The sequence below is a fragment of the Oryctolagus cuniculus genome, chromosome 12 (genome assembly GCF_051225735.1).
Source record: "Oryctolagus cuniculus isolate XC-2025 breed Fujian yellow rabbit chromosome 12, ASM5122573v1, whole genome shotgun sequence".
In the NCBI taxonomy this organism is placed as follows: domain Eukaryota; kingdom Metazoa; phylum Chordata; class Mammalia; order Lagomorpha; family Leporidae; genus Oryctolagus; species Oryctolagus cuniculus.
The window spans coordinates 82,700,840-82,719,697 of NC_142878.1; the positions used below are offsets into that span (position 1 = coordinate 82,700,840).

At 42.1% G+C, this 18,858-nt stretch overlaps 1 long non-coding RNA gene across 5 annotated transcripts in view; it reads right to left on the minus strand.

Annotated features, from left to right (window-relative positions):
* Positions 1-8,184: 8,184 nt before the first annotated feature.
* The window catches only part of LOC149123127 (uncharacterized), a 189,872-nt gene continuing 179,198 nt past the window's right edge, over positions 8,185-18,858 (minus strand). For all 5 annotated transcript variants that reach the window (XR_016218213.1, XR_016218214.1, XR_016218211.1 and 2 more), the window contains one exon: positions 8,185-8,372. This is a non-coding gene — a long non-coding RNA (uncharacterized LOC149123127). The remainder of the gene's footprint in view (positions 8,373-18,858) is intronic.

The following is an 18,858-nucleotide window of genomic DNA, read 5'->3' on the forward strand; positions in this document are numbered from 1 at the left end:
GGACTGTATTTTGAGTAGCAATTCTGCTCTACAGATTTAGAAAGAAAATGAACTTAAGGGCCAGCATTGTGGCATAGCAGGTAAAGCTACCCACCACCTGCAGTGCCAGCCTCCCATATGGTTCGAGTCCTGGCTGCTCCACTTCCCTTCCAGCTTCCTGCTAATGGTCTGGGAAGAGCAGCAAAGGATGGCTCAAATGTTTGCGGCTCTGCCAACCACATGGGAGATCCAGATGAAGCTCCTGGCTCCTGGCTTCCACCCAGCTCAGCCCTGGCCATTGCGGCCAATCTGGGGAATGAACCAGCGGATGGACGATCTCTCTCTTTCTCCCTCTCTCTAACTGTGCCTTTCAAATAAGCAAACATATAAATAAATCTTTTAAGCAAAAAGTAGACTAATGTGGACAATATCATAATCCCTCTTAGAAGCGTCATCCACTGCACAAAGACTCAGCTGTTTGAGTAATTCCATAAGGAATGATCAAGCCTCAAGCGAGCAGGAAAGCTCAGGAACTAAAATCATTGACCCAAAATGTAGCCCTTGGGGGCAGCTGCAGCCTTGCTTTGGTAACATTTACTCACGATTGACAGATGGTTAAGCTCTCCATGCCTTGTCTACAAAATGGGGGAGGAGGGGGGCACGGGAGCAATACCTACCTCATAGGGTATTGGTGAGGTGAGCTTGTATGTAAAATCAGTGCTTGGCATATTGTGATTGTGTGTAAGTGTTGGGTATTATTTTCTTCCTAATAATTATGTGAAACAGCTGGCAGACAAAACAAAACTGATCAAACAGCTTTAGCTAAACAAGTGCTCCAACCGTGTTCCTATGAGACATTTCATTTTCAGTGACAGATATTTTATAAATCCAAATTTTGTTGATTTCAGCTCTGCAATGTGTAGAATTCCCCACAGGGGGGCAGAAAATCATTTGAAATCATTTACAGTAATGTAACTTGCAATTTTTAGTTTCATTTAGTACCATTTTCATTTAATAAGCTTGATCAGTGTTTGCTTTGGTTTTGAGTAAGCCATTGTATCATTTCAACTTGCTGAAGCTGCAGATAAGAGAAAAAGAACTCCAGATTAAAAAAAAAATCACTGTTGGGGTGAGTGTGTGGTGTCGCAGGTAAGGTTCTGCTTGGAACCCCCACATCCCAGACAGGAGGGCTCGGGACTGCTCCTGCGCATCCTGGGAGGAGCAGGCGACGGCTCAGGACCAGGGCCCCTGCCACCCTGTGGGGGACCTGGACTGAGTTTCCGGCTCCCGCCTCCGCCTAGCCCAGCATTAGCTGTTGTGGGTATTTGGGGAGTGAATTGATGGTTGGAAGATCTATGCCTCTTTTTCTGTCATTTGGCCTTTCAAATAAATAAGAAATGAATAAACTTAAAATTTTCTATTAATATATTTATATATATGCTTTCCAATTTGTGTATACATGCAACTATACATTGTACCTGCATGTCTTTCTAAAAATGAGATAATGTACCTCATAGTTTATAATCTTTTTTTGCTTTATTAATAAATGTATCATGAATTTCTTTTCAGGTCAACAAATTTCAATATCATCACTTTGTTGTGAACAATGTGTTTATTAACAATCCTTTATTGAACATTTAGCTCCTTTTTTTATGGTTTAAAAAATAACACTTCATGGAATTCCCAAAAATTCAGATATAGGACTTTTTAGGCTGGTGCCGCAGCTCACTAGGCTAATCCTCTGCCTGCAGTGCCGGCACCCTGGGTTCTAGTCCTGGTTGGGGCGCTGGTTCTGTCCCAGTTGCTCCTCTTCCAGTCTGGCTCTCTGCTGTGGCCCGGGAGGGCAGTGGAGGACGGCCCAAGTACTTGGGCCTTGCACCCGCATGGGAGACCAGGAGGGGGCACCTGGCTCCGGATCAGCGCACTGCACGGCCGTAGCAGCCATTTGGGGGGGTGAACCAATGGAGAGAAGACCTTTTTCTCTTTCTCTCACTATCTAACTCTGCCTGTCCAAAAAAAATTTTATTTATTTGAGAGGCAGAATTACATACAAAGAGAGAAAGAGACAGAGATAAAGGTCCCAATGGCTGGAGGTGGGTGGATCCAAAGCCAGGAGCCAGGAGCTTCCTCCAGGTCTCCCACGTGGATACAGGGGCCCAAGCACTTGGGCCATCTTCTACTGCTTTCCCAGGCCAAAAGCAGAGATCTAAATCAGAAGAGGAGAATCTGGGACTCGAACCAACATCTATATGGGATGCCGATGCCACAGCCAAAGGCATTGCCTACCACGCTACAGCGCCAGCCCCAGGACTAACTTATTATCAAACAATGTATTACATCTTCAAATAATTTTCTTCCAACTTCCACACAGGTGTCTCTAAAGCAATGGTCTATTGTTAATTTGAAAAAAGTCATTAAAATACTATTTTAATAGTTTTCCCTGTTTCCTGATTTTTTGGACAGTTTAATGTTTTTATATTCAGTTATTCCTATGTGCGTCTTGGAATAGGTAGGTATTTAGACTTTTAAAAATTGAAAGAAATTCAAAGTAAAAAGAGTGTGGCTTCCAAACCTACAAGGAAGGTATCACCTGGTGATGAGCTAGCTCAGAGCCACTGTCAGCCTTCCCTCTGTGGTTTCTGGCTTTGCTCTCCTGGTTAAACAGGCGCTTCTCACCCTCACCTTACACAAATGGTCACTGCTGTCTTCTGGTAGTTTAATTCCCGTGGTCTTGCAGATGAATACCAAAGCCAGTGGGAGTTTTATGTATAAGGATAGGACATATGATAGGGAATATGACTTTACTAACCCAACTAAATACGTTGCCCATCACCATTCATCATGTAATCCAGTAATTCAACTCTACTAGGACTCAAATGCTTAATTTCCAAGCTGACATTTTACATTGACTACTTCTGTAAGTATACAATTGTTAGATAAAATTTTATTGAACAATATTGTAAGTGAATGCTGTTAGGCCCTGAGGAGACAGGAAAATAATTCACAGTGTCTACCTTTCAAGACTTCCTAAGCTAGCCAGGGACAGGGGTGAATGAAGGTATAAACAATTTGGTGGATTGGGGTAACCTTGTAACAACTAAGGCGCAGCTATATAGAAGGGCACTGAACAGATCAGGGACTGAGAGGTAGGGGCAGTCAAGGAAGGCTTTCTGGAAGAGGTGATGCTGAACTGAATGATAAGAGGGGGATCTTCCAAGCAGAGGGAATGGCACATGCAAATTCAGGGAGCCAGCTGGAAAATGCACACTGTTCAGCGTGACTGGAATACAAGCAGTAGGAGAGTGGGTGGTAGTGAACAGCCTGTAACAGAAACAAGAAATTGCTAAAGGTCAGATAACAAATGGGTTTCTTTGCGGTAAGGATTTATTCAGAGCCAATTATGAGCTACATGGAAGAGCGATCAATTCTCACTTTAGAAGTGCACCTCAAAAGAAGAGATTCAAAGACGCCCTAAAAATGAACGCATCTTTAGGGTAGGGCCTCCAAGAACCACCTCTAGAGGGCAGCACTCATTTGCACACACGCTTCAGTCCCTTAAAGTCGTTGAGACTTTGCACCATTGTTGCGACGTAAAAATAGAAGCACTCAGCCAAAAGATCTGAAGGGCTGCCGCGTCTGTGTCAGGGATGGTGGGGAGAGAGGAGAGGCTGCAGGCGGGGACAGGCGGGCTGGAGGGCAAGGTGAAGGCACCCCCGGCCTCTGTTAGCAGAGAGGAGGTGGCCGGGCTCACTGAGAGGCCCTCCCAGCGACAGCAGTGTCGGGGCTACCGGTGGAGCAGCCATTCTCCCAGAGGCGCTGTCTGCTGTTGTCCTGTGCTGACTCCTCTTCAACACAGCGATTCTTTGCTGCTGCTTTGGGTTTTGCTATCCCCATTTCTTTATTTATTCAAGATTTATTATTGAAAGAGTTACACAGAGAGAGGGAGAGACAGAGATCTTCCATCTGCTGGTTCACTCTCCAAATGAGCACAACAGCCAGAGCTGGGCTAGACTGAAGTTAGGAGCCTAGAGCTCCATCCATGTCTCCCCTGTGAGTGGTCACGCTCAAGCACTCAGGCCATCTTCTCCTGCCTTCCTAGGCGCATTAGCAGGGAGCTGGATTGGAAGTGGAGCAGCCGGGACTTGAATCAGCACTCAAATGTGATGGTGGCGTCACAGGCAGCCCCTTAACCTGCTGCAAATCAGTCCTACAGATCTTCTAGTAGATGGGGAAATTTGGGTATTACTCTAGCTGACAGCACATTCTGCATTCCTTTAGACTGGGGTTTGGGAGTAGTTAAAAGAACATCTCCTTATGAATTTTCACCCGATGTTTCTCATCATTCCTGCCTAACAGATGGCAAAAATTAAGGTATCTATTAGGACTGGAAAGTTCGTCCCAGGGCTGCTGCTAGCCTGTGTGATACTTCTCCAAAGTAGCCAAGGGAATCCCTTCTAGCTGGATGGATGAAGCTCAATGGGACAAGGCTGATGAGCTGAGCACTGCCTTTTCTGTCTTTTTCAAAAAATTTTGTCTTAGTTTTATGAAAGACAGAGAAGTGGCAACAAATGGAGAGAGAAAAAGAGGGAGAGAGGGAGAAGGGGAGAGAGAAGGAGAGAGAGAGGGAGATTGATTTTGATTCCATTTACTGGTTCACTTCCTAAATGTTTTTTTTTTTTCTTTCATTGACAGGTAGAGTTATAGACAGTGAGAGAGCGACAGAGAGAAAGGTCTTCCTTCCATTGGTTCACCCCCCAAATAGCTGCTACGTCAGTGCTGTGCTCATCCGAAGCCAGGAGCCAGGTGCTTCTTCCTGGTCTCCCATGTGAGTGCAGGGGCCCAAGCACTTGGGCCATCCTCCACTGCCTTCCTGGGCAACAGCAGAGAGCTAGACTGGAAGAGGAGCAACTGGGACTAGAACCCTGCACCCATATGGGATGCCAGCACTGCAGGCGAAGGATTAACCAAGTGAGCCATGGCGCCAGCCCCAAACTTCCTAAATGTTGACAACAGCCTTGGCTGGTCCAAGTGGAAGCCAGGAGCCTGGAAGTCAGTTCAGGTCTCCCATGTAGTAGTTGGGACCCAAGTACTTGAGTCGTCATCTACTGCCTCCCAGAATGCACAATGCTTGGGTCCCTGCAGAAAGCTAGACTTGGAAGCAGAGCAGAGACTTGAACCCTTGCACTCTGACATGGGATGTGGGCACCCCAAACAGCATCTTGACCGCTGGGCCTCACGCCTACCCCACACACTGCCATTTCATGTTCTCACATCTGCACCTTTGTGCATATTTTCCATAGGAATCTCACCAGGCGGGGTGGCCAAAGCCATGCTCCAGAGCATGTGGCTTGGCCAACGGAGTGCTCCCTCACCTGAGTGTGTATGCAGGACACACCCAGTTCCCCCCAAAAGCCTAGAAGTCAATGTAAGTCTTTGCTTCATTATATAAAGTCTCCTTAATTGTGCTGTAATAAAGAATTTCTGGAGGATTGGTTCTGACCATGGTAATGCACTTGCCACGTCTATTCACATATGCCTCTTACTGATGTTCACTTGGCCGGCTGGCCAGCCCCGTCCAACCTTGGACTAGAAGGAAGACGAGAGGCGAAGAAGAAGCCATCTGAGACAAAGCTAAGGAGATGCTGTGTGAGTTCAAGTTTTAGAAGGCAGAAGACACATTAAACAAAACTCTTGCATGCTACTTCCCTCTCCATGCATGATTTCATAGATTGTTATTCTTGCCTACATGCATATAAATCCAATGATGTTTAGCAGCTCGCTCATAATTTTTGAAAAAACATGAAGCATCCTTTTTGCATGGACTGAAAATGTCTTTGCTGGTTAAGCTTGAGGGTAAAGTTAGATACAATTATATATTCATTTAATTATTCATAAGTTGAGTCTGAAATGAATATATATTTTTTCACTTACTCACTTTCTAAAATTCAAAACTAAAGCCAGCAGCAGTTTTGTCTTTGGCACGGTGACAAGTTTCTTTTCTACAATGAACCAGTCAAAGAAATTGTTCCAGAGAGAATTTGTGCTTCCTTACTTCACAAAATCAAATTGGATGTGCACATATATTATGCACTACCCTTGTGGGATGAGCCCACGTCCCCGGGGACTGAAAGGAGGCAGTGATGCCCATTTCTATCTGTAATATAGAAATATTTCCATGCGCAAATTACAGCCATGTCAGGGAAGGACTAGCCTTATTTATCAGAGGATTTGAGTGCATGGGACTTTACGGATTGATTCCTTCAGGGAAAGAGTTCAGAGCTGAACAGTGTTTGCTGAGGATGCACATTCATTCAGCAGAAGGGGGCCCGGTGTTGTGGCGCAGCAGGGTAAGCCGCTGCTCCTGATGCTGGTAGCAAGATCGGAGTGCCAGTTCGAGTCTTGTATGCTCTGCTTCTGATCCAGCTTCCTGCTAATGTGCCTAGGAGGCAGCCGATGATGGCCCAAGTGCTTGGGTCCCTGCCACCTATGTGGCTTGGAATTCCATGGCTCCTGGCTTCAGCCCACTCCAGACCTGGCTGTTGCAGCCATCTGGAGAGTGAACTAGCAGGTGGTTCTCTGCTTTCTTTCTCTCTTTCAAACAAATAAATAAATAAATAAATAAACAAAATTATTTCTGGTAAGAGTAAGTTAAGTTAAAGTGAGAATTGGTCAACTAAAGTGAACAGTTCTGTAGCCAGTTATAATCTCCTCATCCAGGTCAACACACAGCTATAACACTGCCACTCACCAAAGCATTAATCATTCATTCCGCAGCCTCGGAATTAAAGCACAGTCTTACTTGTTTTGAGAAAACAAGTGCATTTCCAAATACCTATGCATCTGCTGGGTCCACTGGAAATTTTACTACATTTAACAAATCTAAGCATTAATGTAGCTCCTTGTAAGGCAAATACATGTTTATTTAGTACAAATATAAAAATTAAAAGGTGGCATCTCCTAATTCAGTGTCACAATGAGTAAATATTCTAAAAATATATTTCTAGAAATAGTTTACATCCTAAAAGTAGCCTATTCAACTGAGCCAATCTAGGGGATTATACTTTAAAACACAGAAACTCAGTAAATAGAAAAAATGTACTAATTAAATTCTTTCCAGTGAGTTTCAGTACAGCTGAGAGTTTATTAAAATTATAACATTATTTTTCATTTACATGGTTCACTTGCGATAAAGAAAAGTACTTTATTTTAATATGATTGCTAAAGTACCAAAATTGTCCTTACTAGGAGAAAGAAGAAAGCTTTCCAGTTTCTGGTAAATAAGTTACAGGGAGAGACGAAATGGCAGAAATTTACTATGAACTACCAGCTTGAAAGAGACTTAATCTTTAAAATCCTAGGTTTTATTTTTTGAATGGAGCACTAAGTCTTTAGTAGGTCACCTATTAAAATGAGAGAATACATATATACGTCTGTGTGTGTGTATGTGTGTGTGTGTGTGAAATTCCATCCCATGTAACCTTACCCAGGCACTATTTATAAAAATTGTTTTCAGTACTCCTTGTGTGTAGTTTGGAGTGTGAGAGTGTGTACTGGGTATGTGTGTGTGTGGGGGGGGGGTGGAAAGGATTTGAATCAACAAGATGACTAATGCCTGAAATTACGTTGTTAGTCTTTCCTTAATTAGCTTATGACACTGATCCATGTTAAAATGCAATTATTTTTCACAGAAGGATTTGAACACATAAACCCTCGGCTGAAATGGAAGGCGTGCTGACTGCGTTGTGGTTAGGAGACATTCTGGTCCTCGTTTTACTCTAATCTCTGTGATTCTGAGCTAGTGATTTAACTTCTTCTGCTTCCTCATTAGTCATTTATGAGGTACCCAAGACTCATTTTATATAATTTAGCTTTTTTCTTAAAGCTGGGATTATCACTTCCTTTAGTTTTAGGAATTCATTAAAATGGTATGTGGACATTTAAGTGCAAACATCTGAAAATGACAAGATAGTCTTTTTTTTTTTTTTTAAAGGCACAAATCAAGAAGAAACTCTAAAAACATACATGTCAGGTGATAGAAAAGATACTTTCAAGACCCTAACTATTTGTTAGGGATATTGCTATTTACAGATTGCTGGTTTGCACAATGGAGCTGACAGAGCCCAGAGCTCAAAATCTGCAAATTCACCTTGAAATTCCAGTCTGTCCCTAGCCTCTCTATTCCCTGCCGTGACCCCCCCCCCCCCGACCCCGGTCTGTATTCTCAAAGGCTGGAAAGCAGGCAACAGCAAATGCAGAAACTGATGGCCATCTCAGGCACTGCCTGGCTGTGATCATTTTTGTCTCAGGACCGTTCTGCCAATGCAGAGTTCCTGCAGAGTCTAGTTTCCACGAGGGCCTCTTCTTGTGGTTCTTGCCTCAGTTCTTTATACAGCCTGGAGGTAGAGAGGGAATATGTCAAAACCACTTGAAACTTGGTCCTGTTTTCATTTTGACAGTTCTTTTTGTGCTTGTGGCTGATAACAAAACCATTCTTTAGCAACTGAGATTCTTGGCTTAGAATTGTTTTTAAAGTATTCATAAAAATGTACACGCTTTTAGATTCTTCCAGCTAGGGTTTAATAAATTTCTCATGATGTCCCAGGGGCCTCCTAAATAAGGAAACTTTTTGTTAAATTAATAAATCAGAAATTAAGCTCCTTATTTCAATTCATTTTAGAAAAAAAAAAGTCACAGATTGTGATCTTCACTGCCCATCTTCTCCCACGCCCTCATAAATTGGTGTGGTGTTTAATTTTTGATCTAGGAAAGAATAATTCATTTTTATCTTCATTTAATTTTAATAGTCTAGGAGTAGTCTATAGAGATTGAATAAATTTAATCCTTCTGCAATTAGTGTCAAATTAATTCATTCTGGATGTGGATAACTAAAGAAATACAGCTCCTCCCACACCCTGACAGACACCTTTATCAGGTTTAATGTTTTATGTAAATGATCCTACTTGAAAGGAAGCTTGTCTTGCTTTTCCTCCCTCCCTTTCTGCCCCTGTTAATGGTTTTTAAACTTACACTGACTGCTGTGTGATACTGTAGAAACAATACACTCTGCTGCTGTTTGGCTCCTCCGAGTAGTGAAATTCAGTTCCCTCCCTCCCTCCCCATAAAAGTTCACAGCCCTGTAACTTCTGTGGGATGCTCCAGCATGGATGATAAGACTAGACCTTGTGAGCATTCAATGATCTGGGTGTATCTGGTGTGCAGCCAGCAGCCAGCATTATTGTAAGAAGCCATTTGTCTGACACAACACACTCCAAGGGGATCATCCCAGATCTGTTAGCCAGAGATGACTCTTCTGAGCGGGCATACTGTCCCTCCTATGGGGAAGCCGTGTCACAAAAAGCTACCAAGCTTCCAAGACATGTAAAACACTCTTCTTTTTTTCTCTAAAACCAACACTTGGGATTTAACAGTTGATGTCCATATAGGTTTTATAGTTAGCCATCTTAATACATGAATATTATAATAATTTAAATCTCATCTCATAATTTGTAGTGCAGCTATAAATGCATACTAGCTAACATTAAACATGACTCATCAGGATTTTTTTGAAAAGATAATTTAGTTATCTCTTGTCAAGTCACTCTTTAATGTTAAATGTTACTTTCTGTATCTGCTGTGATAAGCATTAAAAATCTGTAGATTGGTTGATAAATCATTGTTTAGGAGTGTCTAAAGGGCTCAGTAAATGGTATGAAATTGCCACAGTGTAATAGATGGTTATTTGATAATGAATGAAATTGTTTGAAAATACTGTTAAAATGTCAAGTTTAAACATATATATCGTTACTCAAAAGGAAGGCAAACATGAAAGCCACAGTGACATCATAAATATACTGCAATAAACACATTTATTTATACCGGGCAAGTTGTAGGTACTTTGTATAAGTGTGTACAAATTGATATATGAAGTTAATTTCAATCTGTAAAAGTAATTGCATTGGTTTAACTTATTTAACTCTCCTTACAATAATGTTTATTGCAAAAAAAGAAGGTAAAGAAATAAATGATGATAAATAGATAAAATACATAGGAAGTGGGAGTTGTTTTACAATTTAATTACACTGTCACATAAAATTATCACACAAATACACCAACTTGACAGCAGAAATACATTAAAACTCTATTATCCAATGCAGAGACCAGTTTTTTGTTGGCCTTTCTTTTGCACATTTAAAATACTTTAATTTTTTTTTATCAATGTGAATGTTTAACCAATGTCAAAAGCAAAAAGGAACAGAAGTCCTCTTAGAGGAAATGTTCTGCTTGGAACAAGGTGGTGCACACCGATGTGCCATCCAAGAAAGGAGTGGTCACCCTCCCCCTCCACAAATGGTACAGTGAGGAAGTAGAAACGCGGAAACTCACAACAGAAAATGAAGTTAAATGATTTGTTAGATTTGTGCAGAGCTCGGAAGATGTGCCATGACTTAGTAGCTGTACGTCTTCAATGACATAGCGTTTTATGCCGGGACAAATAAATATATACTGTAAAAAAATGTGTTGGTTTTACAAAATCAACTCAGACATTGATCTCCTAATGTTTGAGAGGCACATGTGACACGCTGCGGGCCTATGTAGGCTGGGTCTCAGGCGGGTCATCTGATGGGCAAGGTGAGGCAGGCTCACAAGAAGCAAGCATTTAGGTCAGCTTTTGTTGATAAATACATGGGTCGTTTCGCCCAAAGCCTCCAGCCCTTCAATTAGAATCAGAGTGTAGAGTCCCCAAAACTTCCAGAACAATTCTGAAAACTTGGCATCCATTACTGTCTTGGGTATCTAATTATCCTATAGGTTTTATAGCACATTTAATAATATTTGCACTAGTAATCTTTTCAGATTATTAGAGCGAAGATAATTTTATTCATTCTATAATGAAAAAAGGCAAAATTTAGTTTGGGAAAAATGAACAAGATAATTAAAATAAACTAGTTAAAGGGAAAAACTAATTGAAGGGATGAATAAGGACTGAAAGTAAGCAGAGGAATGAAAGTACCAAGGGATAATGCAATTAATAAGATAAAGTGATTAAAAAACACACCATGAAATTTCTTTATGAGGATCAAATATTTAACCACGGACAATAAACTAACTTTTTAAGATGATTTTTAGTCCTTATGAAATAAAGCCAGGTTTCTATCTCTTAATATCCATTCAAATTGAAGGCGAATGTGTGGATCTTTTGCAGTACAAGGGTTTGATAAGACATGGCAAACTCCCACAATGCCAAGTTCATAACAAATTGGATTTATTCTTCAAAATGCCTGTTGGGGAAACACAAGTGATGAATGAAAAACCGGAAGAAGGCTTTCATAGACTTAATTGACCAGACAAGGACTCATTTGAAATTAATTATGCTATTCTCAAAACCAACAAAATCTGATAATTTTCTCATCTCTGGGATTTGAAGCTTCTTTACTTACAGTGGTTTTATAAAGTGTCATCTGCCAATACATACATATATATGTATACATATTCATGGTATATACTTATGCACAGATTCTTAAATTTATTTATACACAGGTTCTATTACTCATACATTTCTTCCAATGAGTGACTCTTTCTTAAGTAAAACAAGCAATGGGAAGTATGGAAAAACAGGGGCAATAACATTCAAATGGTTTAAAATCTGAAAATAAGAACATAGTCAATTTTTATGTGTATTTCCATGTTTATTACTGCTGAAAGATCATGCATTTATTTACTTGAAATGCAGAGTGACAGCAAGAGAGAGAGAAACAGAAAGAAGAGAGAGAGAGAAAGAGAGAAGAGGGGGGGGATCTTGCCCCCACAGGTTCACTCCCCAAATGCCCACGTCAGCAGGGGTTGGGCCAGGCTGAAGCTAGGATCCAGGAACTCCATATTGGTTTCACTGTGGGTTGAAGGAACCCAGGTATCTGGGCCATCATCTGCTGCCTTCTAGGAGCATTAGTAGGAAACTGGTTGGAAATGGAGAAACTGGGACTTGAACCAGCACTCTGATATGGCATGCAGGCATATCAAGTGTGGGTCTAATCCACTGTGCCACAGGGCTGCCCTTGAAAGATAATTTTTTAAATCAATTTTAATGATGGGATACATCTAAACATAATTCTTATATAGAGAGGGAGAAAGAGTGCAGTACATTTGATTTTTTTCAGTGACATGATATATGGGGACCAAAGTGTGTATTAAATCTTAAGGCTTTCTAGGCTCATTTTGACTTTCAATTGATGAATTAATTTATAAAAGAAAGAAGTAGACATTGAAATAGGTAAAATACAATAATAAAGGTAATTCAGACATGACAATGGAAAATGGAGATGCTTAAGAAGAAAATTTAGAGTATCAGATATTGATGAGAGTAGAATCATAAAATGTTATTCCTAGAATGGCTTTCATATTCCTATAAATTAAATAAATTGACTCACTTCTGAACGTTAGGGTCTTCAAAATGATATGTATATACTGAAAATATGATCTTTTTTATTGGCTACTGCTACAGAAAGGGTCATAAGTAATGCCAGCCATTATTAGAATTTAGAATACATCATTTATTAGGCTTCAGAATGGCTTGTTACATGCAATCGTTATTTAAGAAAATATTGAACATGAGGTGTAGTTAACTTTTAACATATCGAAAATACTGTTAATTTTAAATTTGAATCCTTCTAGTCTCAAAGGAAGCAGCTTGTAGCTACTTTTAAAAAATTATACCCCTATCTCAAATGTAAAACACAACAAAGACAACCACTAGAGTGAAATAGAAATGACTGCATCTTTCTGACCATATGAAATGCCAACCCACTAAAGCAGAACTCTCCTAAAATCCTCTCAGTATTAATGCTTTCAGTGGTACTGGTACTGCTATTACGCATCCTTCCTCCCTCGCCAAGACACTGACTTTTTATCTGGCATCCTTTCCTGAACTGTGTCACTTGAGTGCCTGGGAAGTTTTGGCTGCCAGGGGAGGAAACTTCAAGAAGAGAACGGAGCAAATTCCCCTTCTTTGCCCTAAGGTTAGAGACGGGTCTGTAAATAGCCCACTGGCTCTGGTAATAAAGAAATTGTCCTCACATCAGGTTCAACATAAGTAGGAAATTAACAGTGTATCTGCACTATCCATCCATCCACACATGGGAATACTGTCCCTTTCTTCTGAAGCCTTGATCTGCCAGACATACCTCTGTCTGCTTCTAGGCAGAGATCTCTCTAGGATGTGCAGAATAGGGAAAAAATTGTCCAGAATCCAGTGTTTGGGGTGATGCTAAACTCTCTGGGGAATTAAGCAGCTGTTGGTACACAACGTCAATGAAAGTAGAGGAGAACAGGTTGGAAGCCCAGATACACATTTGCATAGACATGCTGTCTGGGCCTGGCAGGTTCACCTTGCTTCAGAAATTTTTTTTTTAAGTTATATGAGAAAAAGATAGAGAGAGAAAGAGCATTGTCATCTGCTGGTTGACTTCACAAATGCCCACAATGACCAGGACTGAGCTGGAGCCAGAGTCAAGAACGGGGAAGGCAATGCAGGTTTCCCACTTGGATGGCAGGAACCCAATTTCTTGAGCTGTCACTGCTGCCTCCTAGAGTCTGTGTTAGCAGGAAGCTAGAATCAAGACCCAAGCACTCTGATTGAACCCAGGCACTCCAGTGTGGGACTCAGGTGTCTTAAGCAACATCTTAACTGCTAATCAAATGTCTACCCTCAGATCTTTTCATCATTCTGATCATGGCCTTCTGAAATATTTTTTTGACAGGCAGAGTGGACAGTGAGAGAGAGAGATAGAAAAAGAGAAAGCACTTTCTTTACCGTTGGTTCACCCTCCAATGACCACTGCGGCTGGTGCGCTGTGGCCGGCGCACCGCGCTGATCCGAAGCCAGGAGCCAGGTGCTTCTCCTGGTCTCCTATGCGGGTGCAGGGCCCAAGCACTTGGTCCATCCTTCACTGCACTCCTGGGCCACAGCAGAGTTGGACTGGAAGAGGGGCAACCGGGACAGAATCCAGCGCCCCAACTGGGACTAGAACCCGGAGTGCTGGCGCCGCAGATGGAAGATTAGCCTAGTGAGCCGCGGCGTTGGCCCTGCCCCTGCATGTCTTGTAGACGCCGAGTTTAATGGACTATTCCTTCACTAATACTATTTTTTTCTTTTTTCTTTTTTTCTATTTTCTGCTGTGACCTCAATTCTGGTCTTTATCATCTCATCCTAGTTTACTACAGCAATTTCTAACCAATTTTGTGTCCTCTAGTTTTTTTTTTCTTTATTATTACTTTAGTCCTAATCATAGCCACTAAATTAATCTACCTAAAAAAGTTTTCTGTGACTTCACTTCAAATTAACACAAACTTAGTCGCTTGAAACGATACTCATTTATTTGCTCACTGTAGGTCGGAAGTCCAGGCACAGTGTGACCAGGTTCCTTGTTTAGAATCTCACAAAGCTAAAAGCAAGGTTTTAGAGCTGGGCTGTGTTCCAGCCTAGAGCTTGTGGTTGTAGGAATAGGGTTTGTTTCTTACTGGCTTTATTTATTTATTTATGGTCGCCTTTATTTCTGAACAGATGGCTGTCACCTTCAAAGACAGCAATGGAAAAAGTCTCCCTCCTATCAAATTGAATCCTCCTCATGCTTCAAATCTCTCTAAGAGAGATAATCTCAGTTAAGGGCTCACGGGATTGGGTCATGCCCAGCCAGGATGATCTCCCTTCCCTAGAGTCAACTTGTCCAAAAAAACTTAACCTAATCATAGTTGTGATGTTGCAGCATAATCTTAGATTCCACCCACAGTCATGAGGGTTAGACAAGATACACACACCAGTGGGGGAGAACTTGGGGGCATCTTGTGATTCTGACTGCCACAAAGAGTGACCAGTTATTTAAACTGAGCAACATTTTAAGAAGTCATGTCAATATTACTCATTGTTTATTGCATTGTACTTCTTTGCTCTGGGTTCACTTTTCTCCTTGACAAGATATAGCATTCTTTAATAGGGAATATATTGAGGGCCAGGAGCTATCAAACACTTTTGTCAATGTCCTTTTTCATTCTCACTCTCAAGATACAGTGATTCTGAATGAGTTTTTAAAAAAAGATTCATGTGTTTATTTGAAAGAGTTATAGAGATACACACACACAGAAAGAGAGAGAGAGAGGGAGAGAGAGAGAGAGAGAATCTTCCATCCATCCACCGGTTCACTTTCCAGACAAGCACAATGTTGAGGAATGGGACAGGTTGAAGCCAGGAGCTGTTTCATCCAGCAATCCCACTTGGGTAGCAGGGGCACAAGGACTTGGACCACCTTCTGCTGCTTTCCCAGGTGCATTAGCAGGAAGCTGAATTGGAAGTGGAGTAGCTGGGATGCAAACCAGAGCCTATATGGGATGCCGGCATTTCAAGTGGCAGCTTTAACTAGCTACACCACAATGCAGGCCCCAGTATTTCAATATTTTATGCCAAGAATTCCTCAGTTAAATCTTCCAATTCATTAACTCCTGCTTCAGCTTTTTTCCTCTAGAATTTGTCCCACATGTCAACAATTCTCTAATTAATTTATTAGCCATGTATTTTAATTTTTACCTGTTTCATAATTTTGTTTTTATTTCAAATGGATTTTAGACCTGCATCTATTCTTCGTGCATCCTAAATGAATTTGTTTTAAAGACTTCAGAACTTTAAAAATAATTTCCTTTCTCTTTTTTTTTTTGGAGATTTAAAAGTATTTATTAGAGTCAAAGGCCTCCAGCCAGAGAGCATGGAGAGGGGCTTCCAAGAGAGGAATAAACCCAACAGGACTGGTGGCAGTGGGCTTTTTAAGCACAATTTCTGATTGGAAAATAAAACTTGACAGGCAGATTGGCGTTCAGTTACCAGGAGGGGACAAAAGCCATCAAAAGGCCTGATTTGCAATTCTCCATCCTGTCTGGTCAGCTAAGGGTGGGATAGGTAAATTGTTTTCACAATGAGCTGTGAGCTTAGGAAGAGTTCCCTTGCCCGTGGTAAATTTGGAGAATCCGAAGGAAGGAGGGTGGCCTGTTTGTTTTAGCTAAAGATAATGTTTTGGAGTAGGAAGCAAATATTTTACACCCCAAATTCCATTGGGATCCCCTGATTATTAACCCATCTGACTCCTCACCCTAACATCATTTCCTTTCATTTCAAGTAAATTTCTCTCTTTGAACCATAGTTTCGTTCAGCTGTCTTTTTTAGGAAGAATTTTCTTTTTCTTTCTTTTTTTCTTTCTCTCTTTCTCTCTTTCTCTCTTTCTTTCTTTTGACAGGCAGAGTGGACAGTAAGAGAGAGAGACAGAGAGAAAGGTCTTCCTTTTTTGCCGTTGGTTCACCCTCCAATGGCCACCGCAGCTGGCGCACTGCGGCCGGCACATCGCGCTGATCCGAAGCCCGGAGCCAGGTGCTTATCCTGGTCTCCCATGCGGGTGCAGGGCCCAAGGACTTGGGCCATCCTCCACTGCCTTCCCGGGCCATAGCAGAGAGCTGGCCTGGAAGAGGGGCAACCGGGACAGAATCCGGCACCCCGACCGGGACTAGAACCCGGTGTGCTGGCGCCGCAAGGTGGAGGATTAGCCTAGTGAGCCGCGGCGCCGGCAGAATTTTCTTCTTATGTTTCAGAATTTGGGTTTCTAGAGTTTTATTTATTTATTTACTTATTTATTTGCTATTTTCTGGGTTTGCTTTTTGTACAGCTGCCTGCCTATGATTTCCTTGGGACCTCAAGCTAGAACCCTGTCTAGTGTCAGCTCCTCCCAGCTCCTGTCCTAGGGGGCGCCAGTGACACACAAGATGGTAGTGGGTCAGGTCTCCATCAAGAGGCTGGGTCTCTGTCCCCCTGGCTCCCTAGAGATAAGGCATATCTCTGGACCAACGTGTCCTTGATCTTAAACAGAAGACTGCCATCAAGTCCAGCTGGGAGGAGCTCCAGCCCTCCGCCTCTTCTTGAGCACTTTAGTCCCTTTCATCACACAGAAGCTCAACTGGTGGTGCACGCCTCAGCTTCAGCCCACCCCTCATGAGATCCCGAGCAGAGGGTAGACATGTATGACGCACGCTGTCAGAGCTGCACTCTGGATGCCACACAGAGGATGCCTGCTATGGGCCTGCTGTGAGCAGCTGGATACGCATAGTGGTTCCAGTCACTGACTGGAGAAATAAGCTGGATCTTCCCCCAGAGGAATGAGGTGACGGTCCAGAACTGGGTGATCTGGGTGTTGCAGGTTCCAGACTGCATGTGTGAAGCGAGCCACTCACAGGAGATTCAGTGCCCAACCGGAAGGTCAGAGGTCTACTGGACCAAAGAAGGCACGCTCTCTGAAAGGATGGAATCTTCTACAATAAGGATACGTGTGGCTCCTGGGCTGGAGATGATGAGGGAGCCCCTGGGTATTGAGTGGATGACTTGCTTTACAACAGGCTGAAGCTTCTCTCTGTGGACTCAGTGCCACCTATGTCTGAATCAGCCTGCAGCCAGGGCTTCTGAATGGGGCTTCTGCCACCCGGACAGCTAGCCTTGCATCACTGCTGCCCACGAGAACTCATAGAGCCAACTCAGACACATAATCAAAGTGCCATTTAGGGCGTATCTCTGTATAAAGGCTGAACTCGAACGTTGAGGAAAGCATAAGGATTATTCAGGCACAGAGGTTTCCTTCTGCCTCATATGGATATTTCATGCAAAATTTGGGGGCCTGTCATTAACTAGCTCATTACTTTAATGAGCCACTTCATTATGTAAGTGTAGACACAGCTTTACAATTATTTATACAGTTTCTGCCTGTGTGTAAATAATTGTGAAGTAAAAATATTAATTCATGAATGTAATTGTGTAGGTGATCACTCTGCATTTGCTCAGAACTAGCAATTAGTGCATGCAAATCAGCTAAGACAAAAGTCTTTCTGATCCCATTCAGAATACAGGAAGAGTTAATTCGCAAGAAGGCCTGTTCTTGGCCCAGCTGATTCTCAGAAGTCACGTTCCGGCTTCTGCACATCAGAAACCGGCTCTATTTGTTGTGAGCGTTGCAATCACTCTTAATGCCCTTGCAAACATAGGAAATAAAAGGCTAACAAATCATCATCCATTAACTAATTATATTTATCTAGACAGATAAAGTTGGGAGGAAAAGAGTGGTCATTTTTTTTTTTTTAAAAAGGTGTTTCTCATTTGGCAAACATGAAATTTATAGCTTAATTATCCCTCATAGTGCCACAAACAGGTTTTTTTTTTCCTGTGAATCATGCCCAGGTCTCCAGCTTGTTTTTCCCAAAGAGGTGTAAATGTGTGTTGACTCCCAATTAAATCTGTACTCCCTCCCGTGCTAATGGGATTTACATGTCTGTGAGTTTTCACTAGGGCCCACAGTAGGAAAAATTCTGACAGAGATGGAATATCACTCCTTCGGCAATACAAATAGCGACTAACACAGAATAGTGCAAGCTGCCTTGGCCGTCTCCAGTCATGAAAGCAACTAGAATTATTTATCCCCAAATAATCGTGCTGGGTTGAAGAGCAGCAACTGAGTTGCCACGATCGGTGGATGACATTTGCACAGTTATTTCTGTGTTAGCCATTTCAAAATATGCTGTGCTGAATTCTAAGTCTTTGTAAATGGTGCTCCATTTACTTGCTGGCCACGGGAGCGCTTATGTTCTTAGCTTGTTGTGTGCCTTGGGGGTGTCTTTCAGCTGCTGGTCTTCCTAAGTTGAAATCGATCTTGGCAAGGTATAGATTCCAGTGGTGAGAGGAGGTGAACCCCAAATAGAAGGCACTCCTCAATTACTCAGGAGCCCGACGTTTCAATGTTTAGTCCTCCTCTTAGTGCCACATCTTGCCACCGCCACTAGAGGGAGACGTTGGGCGAGAAAAGCGAG